Source organism: Clarias gariepinus, chromosome 16, assembly GCF_024256425.1.
Source record: "Clarias gariepinus isolate MV-2021 ecotype Netherlands chromosome 16, CGAR_prim_01v2, whole genome shotgun sequence".
NCBI classification, from domain to species: domain Eukaryota; kingdom Metazoa; phylum Chordata; class Actinopteri; order Siluriformes; family Clariidae; genus Clarias; species Clarias gariepinus.
In genome coordinates, this window is record NC_071115.1 from 15,277,849 (window position 1) to 15,285,988 (window position 8,140).

Genomic DNA, 8,140 nt, shown 5'->3' on the forward strand with positions numbered 1-8,140 from the left:
CTACTTTCACTACACTGTAATAATATTATTTCAAAATAATCAACATTTCAACTTAATCAGCATTTGGCCTCAGATGAGAATTACGATGAGTGCTTAGCCATCACATTGTACCCCTGACTCTGATAATTATGTCTGATTGCATTAATTGCTTGAATTCTTCCATGAAAATCAGATGGAATTATGTTTGATTAATTGGAGTATCATTTGATGGATTGCTCTGGATTCATGTGACTGTTTCATAAATAAGTCCAGTGTTTTTCTCTCAAGTGCATGCACACTCAGACAAGAACATAGTTCCAACTTACCCTCATAATGAATGATTGCTATTAACATGTTGTTTTTCCAGGTTAAGGTTTAGTACATCTCCTGCTTCACTGATGCAAAGCACCTTGACCTATTGTGGATGTTCCCGTAGGTCAGCAAACCTAATGACACAGGTTATTTGAATGTTGTCATTTTTGCTCAATTGTCTGTTAATTATCTCTAGTTTTATCAAGGGATGCATATAAAACATTTTATTTTGATCTAAAATACAATGTCTGTCTGAATCCCAAAGCAAACCCCTTCTAACTGATGTTGCTCACTGAAAGAATCGTTCTTCCCCTCAGGTCAGGTAGAGGCAGAGCATGATGAGAGGCTTCCTCAAATTACAGCCACCGTAAACCTTTAATGGAGTTCATCCAGAGGCTGAGGAAAATAAGGTCATCCGTTAAAGCACCCGATGGATATTCCGACCTGCATTCCTAATGACAAACGTCAAGAGGGCTATAAGTTGATTATTACTTTTGTTAGTGCCCTTGAGCACGACAGCCTTAACATGCAACTTTTTTTGGGCTTAAGGTCTGCAATACTTTTGATACTACCTGATCTACAGTTCAAGATGTACGGACATTGCCAAGAGCGAGTAATGTAATGATCTTATGATTAGCAAATAAAGTAGGAGAAAGAAAGGTACAATTAATCTACTGGTCATGCTGAATCTATTAGAGTCTCTGATCCGTGTGGCATCCAGGAGAAAATACAAAGCAACAGTACCAGATTCACAGCGGAAAACTTTTACAGTGTATGAATGTACTATATCTTGTACTTTGATTGCAGATTTTACTGCAGTCAAACTCTGAGCCATCTGAAGCAAGCTATTAAAATAACACTACTATAAGTCTCTTCCAAGGACTGTTCCTGAGACTCTATTCCTGCAACTAGGCTATAGATCTTAAGATTAAATTTCTTACAGAATCTGCCAACACGACAGATCAGTAGTAAATTTCACCACCAACAATGGCCTGGAGTTACACTGTTATGCAGCCGCTTCATGAATTCGAGACTGATTTGTAATGTTTTTCTTCAGAAGTTTGTAGATGAGGCAGCATGGTTTCTTCAAGGACTCTGGCCTTGACGTTCAGTTCTACTGAAACTCTCCCACCCACATATAAAACTCAGCTTCCAACTATGAAGAGAAAAACAGAGTATCAGAATGAAATATACTGTACATCAAAGTTCCATGAAAGAAAAAGAAACGATAATTGCAAAGCATGTCCATGTCTGGTATGAGGAGCATAATGATCCTTTTTCTTTTTTTCAGTGGCAATCAAGTTCGGCACACTGAATTTAGCGTAACAGTGTCTTTTCATTAGATTCACTAGCTTTTTCATTTCATAACTACTGTTTCATTATACATAGAGTGTATAAGTACTTTTTAAATCTTTTTAAGTCCTTGTGCATCAATAGCAATACTGCCTCTGTTAAGCCAACATGGCAGTTCAGTTGAAATCAGCTATCAAAATGAAAAATCATATTCACCCAAAACACAATAAAACATAATTCTTCACATTATGAGCAGACAAACGGTCTGACTATACATTTGATCTTGTCATGTTTCATGTGGTTTAGTGAATAGCTTCATTCTTATGCGGCTCTGCCACAGTCTAAAATGATGTATAATCCCTGTCTTTTCATCCTCATAGATGTAAACAACTTTTCAAGTCACAATTTTGCTCACACATCTGCATGCTAACCTCGACTCTCACACCTTTGTCACACATGCAGGTACACAGGAGAGTGTTACGAGCAGACAAACACGATGAGCACATTATCCCATGTGTGTGTGTGTGTGTGTGTGTGACAGAGAGCGAGATCTGTTGTACCTGTGTCAAGAGATGCACAGAAACAAGGATGAGACCACAAAGTCTGTACGTAGTTTCCAAGCATTATTATACCAAATTAATATCCAAATTAATAAATATATTTTATTAAAACATTAACACCAGAGGCCTAATGGATTCTTTAGGTAGAACTCCTTTCAGAGACGTTTCCAAAATTGAACTGCTTTAAAGAGCTTTTTTTCCCCTTGAGGAGTCATTTGTAGAATAGTTAAAGCCAGTTGGAAAACAATTCAGCTACACATTGCCTTTAAATAGGGAAATTCTCATTGACTAGAGTGGAATAGTAATTATTTTCTAATTAAATATATTATTGAAGCCTAAAAGCTAGACAGAAGAACCACACTATGTAAAAACAACTGCATAATAAGCAGCAAAGTTACATGTTTGTAGAATCGCAGACTTTCATCTCTGTGCCACACTCTGTTTACAAGAGAAGCAACTATTAATACTTTATTATTATCTTCTCAGATAATCATAATGCACAAGTTGCCGAATAGTTTAAACATTTTCAGGGTTTAAGCTTGTTGAAGGTTTTCCTGATCTCTTGTTGTTTCCAGTGATGTTCTTTAACTCTTTAAACATGCGTTTACTTGCCAAAGATGTCTGTGTGGCAGATTTGCCCATTTTTACACAGAATGTCACGTTTGCTATTTGTTCCAACTTGCTGTCCATGATCGTGGTCAGAACAGCACCAGCTGCACAGCTCCCGATGTACACAGGACTATGTTTTTGGCACACTGACTTGGTTATTGCTCTCTGTGACTGGGTGTACAGCCTTGCGCTGCCATGTTTGGGCGTGTTACAAAACTAGTCTAGAAACTTTTTCATACCACCTCATATGAAGTCAGAATACAGTTCAATATAGTAATACAATAAACTGAAAGCAAATCTGAACTTATAATAGACTGTACTTAATTGATATTTTCTTGTGTCTAGAATTAGTGTATCTGGGGTTCCCTGCTCTAACAGCTCAGAACTTGTGTTTTGGGTCATGTAAACAACTGTAACTAACTGGTGCGGCTTGACTCAGGACTACTACAGTATCAGTTCAGTCTCCCAGACCTGTGTTTAGTGCCCTAAGGTGTTAAGCCATGATTATATGCAATTACAGCCACGTCGGAACAGCCCTCACAGTTTAGGGGTGTAGCAGATCCCTGTCTAAGAAGGACCAACGTTTTCATTAGGTCTAGTCTCAGGATAGTATTGTGGCTCCACTGCTGCAGGGAAATAACCAGCAGTGTGACATCTCATCCTCTGCTTCTAAAAGCCATTAAATCTGTACAGGCATATGCCAGGACAAAGCCTGACTGTTTTATGAACAAGCTGGAACTAGTACTTTCGGCTCATTTTATACATAACGAATTTTTATAACGCAATGTGTTACGACATACTGAATTAAATGCAGGGAAGCCTGAAGTATTTTAATATTGAATTGTACAAAAAAACTTGTATTATCAGAAATGCAGATTTTCCAGTAAGGGAATCCAGCACTTTCTATTTTAGTGTGCCAATGTACAAGAGTGACACAACTTCTGGTGCAATTGCACAAAACTAAACACACACACACACACACACAACTGAAATCAATAAGCCTAAGGCGTGAAATATTCCAGCATTTCATAATCATTTGTTCATGAAGTTGTGAGTCGTTGCTATTTAATGTCACATACACGTAACATTCAATTTAATAGGAACACCTGTAAACTTGCTTGATTTTGCAGTTTTTTTAATCAGCCAATCATGTGACAGCAGCAGAATGCATAGAAGCATATACAGTGCAGTAGGTACAGGTCCAGAGTTCACATCAAACTCAGACTTATTTATTTATTTATTTTATTTATTAATTATCTATTCATTTCCCATTGCACTGCTCCCACATGAATGACTAATTAGATAACTATATTGATGTGTTAGGTGTACAGTTGTTCCTAATAAACTGGACAATAAGTGTACATTTTCAGAACCAGAAGCTGACTCACAATTTTAGATGAAATTGCCCCTAAAACAGTTTTGCTCATTAATCCGAAGGATATTACAATATATCTTTGGATATTGCAGTGTTTCTCAAGTTCATACATAACTTCTGCCCACTATGATTGCCAAAATAATTCTGATATATTTCCCTGTAGAGGAAAAAGGAAAACATATTTATTCCAACAGTAAGGGGCTGAGGGTGTGCTGTTACGTTCAGTTAAAAGTGATAATTGTTCTTCGCGGCGGCACGGTGGTGTAGAGTTAGCACTGTGGCCTCGTTCCTCCATGGTTGAGGTTTCCTCCGGGTGCTTAAGTTTTAGTACAAAACCACATCATACAAATGACAGTGGTTGGATAAAAGAGGCACCATATTAAAGTGCTGTGAAAATTTATTGCAGGGAAGTCAAGAGGTCACTGACAAAATCCAGCTCAGGTATCTATTCCTCACCGCAGAGATCAGGCTTATAGAATAGCAGCTTCGTTAGCTGTACAGAAGGACGTCTTGATCCCGACTGGACAGGCACAAGGGGAACCAAACGAAATTTATCATTCATCAAATGTGCAAATGAAGATGTGAAACACTTAGATAATTCAGTTGAAACAGCAGGAAACCCTCAGTTGTTATTTATTCTAATGCCATTTGCTCTTGTCAGTTACTCCATATGGACCTTCATCACAGGGGTTAATGAATAATAAAGCATTACTTGTACTGCTGATTAGGCAACATATTCACATTTAGAGCAGAGCAGATACAATATGCTATTTTGCTCTTTGACCTCTTTGCCTCTTGCATTCTTTTCTCCTCTTGCAAGGAGAATGGGATGATGGAGAGACTTTCTCCAGGAAGCTCAGCAGCAGGGGTCTGTTTCACAGAGCACAGATGTCAAGTATTGTAAGTAGTATTGATTTAAAGGAGCCAGGAGAGGTTCAGAAGCTGCAGGTTACATAGCAAAAAGGTCTCTATATGGAGCTGTAAGGCATGTAAGACACTAAAAAGCCATATTGCTGCTTGGCTAAGCTTAGCGTCTGAACTAATGAAAAATAATGTTGCGACTGGGTCAAAGGGGCAAGATCAAGGCTCTGAGATTCTCCTCTCCTTTTCCAGCGTCTCAGATTAATGAGGTCTGAATGGTCCGAGCAGTGACGAGCCATTTTTCAGTATCACTTACTTAAGAGGGTCACTGAGCCCTTAGGCCATGGGGTGCTGTCCACCTGTTGTCTCATTAGGTCCTAATAGACTGCACAACAACTAGCCAGGGCGCACCACTGGTTTGAACAAGGGTCATCTTACCAAGTTTAAGTCATTTGTGATGAATGGTTTTGTAACTATACGGCTAAAGTTATAAAAATTTTAACACAGCTACCTGAATGTTAAAATTTCATGTGTGCAGGCTTTAGCTTATCTGTGTGTATGTGTGTGTTTGTGTGTTTGAATGAGTGTAGTCATACTCAACAGTCTGTCCTGCTGTGTGATTAACAGACAGTATTGTTATGTCCTGTAGCTGACTGAGAAACTCTTCCTGGCCTTAGTTTTCCATCTTGAAGAATGTCTGCACTTTGCTTCGACACCTCCAGCTAATTGTCCACACTTTGGAATTTCTAGCCAGAAAATTGATTTGCATGGTAAGCAAGGCTTACATGATGTGCATTGAATGAATACAAAATCAAATGAAACATTTTAAATTGTAAAATGTATTTAACTAGCTTTCACTACTGTATTAATCAGCCTGACTTCACTAAGTTTTTTGAGCTTTGAGTATATATATATATATATATATATATATATATATATATATATATATATATATAAAGAGAGAGAGAAAGAGTCTTTTCCTTCTTTTTTCAAAACCTTTTAAGCAGTCATGAAAATATTAATGTAAATACAAAAAAAGCATCATTGTTTTCGAAGTAAAAGTAGCCGTTGGCTTAAATCAGCTCCCCTTTTAAAGCATTCACTGAAACTAAAGCGATTTCTTCCCTGTTCACTTTCCCTCAGTGGTTGCACTATAAAATATTCATGCAATACTTATTGCTTACACATAGCCACATTAAAAAGCTGCGTTAATTAGATTCTATAAATGATTCCAAATTTATAAAAACATTATTAATTAATTGCAAATTGCATATATATGTAACATTATACACATGTAAATATAATATGTTAATAGTTAAGTTGCCAGAATGTGATAGCAGGGAGTTAAATAAAGCAGTACATGAAAATAAATAAATAAATTTATTCTATGAGGGCATTCAAGTAAAACCAGGACTTAAGATTAAATTTCTCATTATTGAAGGCATAAAACTGATCATACTGGCATAAGCACAGTATGGTGATGAGACTCTTAGCCACAGTTAAACATTTCAATGGTGCTTTCAAACTTTTTTTATAGAAAGCTGTATGCCTGTGAATAACGTTCCCAGCTGAGGTGGCTTGAAGCCCACTGTAGTCGTTCTGTGAACATTAAATTGACTGAAATTGACGGGATAACTTCTTACTAACTTGTGGAAAGGATACATCTGTCTGTGGGAACTGTACATACAATCATTCATAAACACCACTTACATATTACAGAAACTTATCTGGAAGTTATTGCCACATCCACTGGACAGGCCTGACCTTGCTGGCCATTTCCACATGTTTGGGCCATAACAGGGTTTCCTGTTAGGCCAGCATTCCAGATGTAAAGCAGGTAGTTCGATCATGGCTCTGGTGTACTGAGAAAAATTACTTATCTTTTTCCAAGCACTAGTAAAGGTGCATTAGTGTATCAGGGAATTATATAGAGAAATAAAGGTAGTTTTTACTCACATAATTGAGTTCTTTTATTCTGCACAATCAAAAGTCCCATTTCGATTCGAAAGCCCTCTGTGCATTATCAAATCAGATGTGGTATAAGCGCAATTTCTTCATGTTATAGTATCATATCATTTTGATCAAGATGACTTTTTATATTAGCTGAAAGGAAAATGTGGTGTTGCAATGAACCTAAACCACAAACTTACCTCCAAACTTCCCAGAACAGCAATCTGCCAGACCTTCACTCCCACCGCAGCCCCAACTTATGGAACCTCTCTCTCCTCTCTTTGCAGAATTTTCCAACCTGACCACTGATAAGATCCAGCACATTATCTTGTCCTCCAATCCTACCACCTGTTCATTAGACCCAATCCCTTCCACAATGTTTCAGGCCATCTCACAAGACCTACTCGCCTTCATCACAACCATCATAAACCATTCTACAGTATATCAACTGGTCATGTTCATGCTGCATTTAAGAAAAGTAAGTGTTACTCCCTTCCTTAAAGAACCCTGCCTAAATCCAGTGGACATCAGTAACTATTTCCCAGCATTATTTCTTACTTTTCTTTCTAAAATTTTTAAACGCACTGTTTACAATCGAATGTCTTTCTGTCTCACGCAGAACAACTTTAACGATCCCAACTATTTCAGATTTAAAGTAGCTCATTCCACAGAGACTGCCCTTCTGCCTGTCACTGAGAAGCTCTAGGCTGCTAGATCAGCTAAACTGTCATCTTTCCTCGTCCTCCTGAGTATCTCAGCTGCGTTTGACACTGTGAACCACAAGATTCTCTTGTCTATCCTTACAAGCCTTGAAATCTGGGGCAGGGCATGGCAATGATTTGCTTCCTACCTAAAAGATATGTCATATGAGGTGACATGGAGGGGATCCACAACTTCTCCACGCAGACCCCACTGGTGTCCCTGAAGGCTTAGTACTTGGTCCTCTTCTGTTCTTCCTCTTTACCCTGTCTCTTGTGAGGTCATATCCCTGCATGGCTTTTCATACGATTGTTATCCAGATGACGTGCAAATCATTCTCTCCTTTCCCCCCTCGGACACTCAGGTTTCCACCCGGATCTCAGCATGTCTGGAAGACATCTCATCCTGGATGACAAATCATCTTGGTAAAACTGAACTGCTGTTTTATCCCAGGTGATTCATCCCCTTTCAAGACCTTGTGACTTCCCTGGACAACAATCGA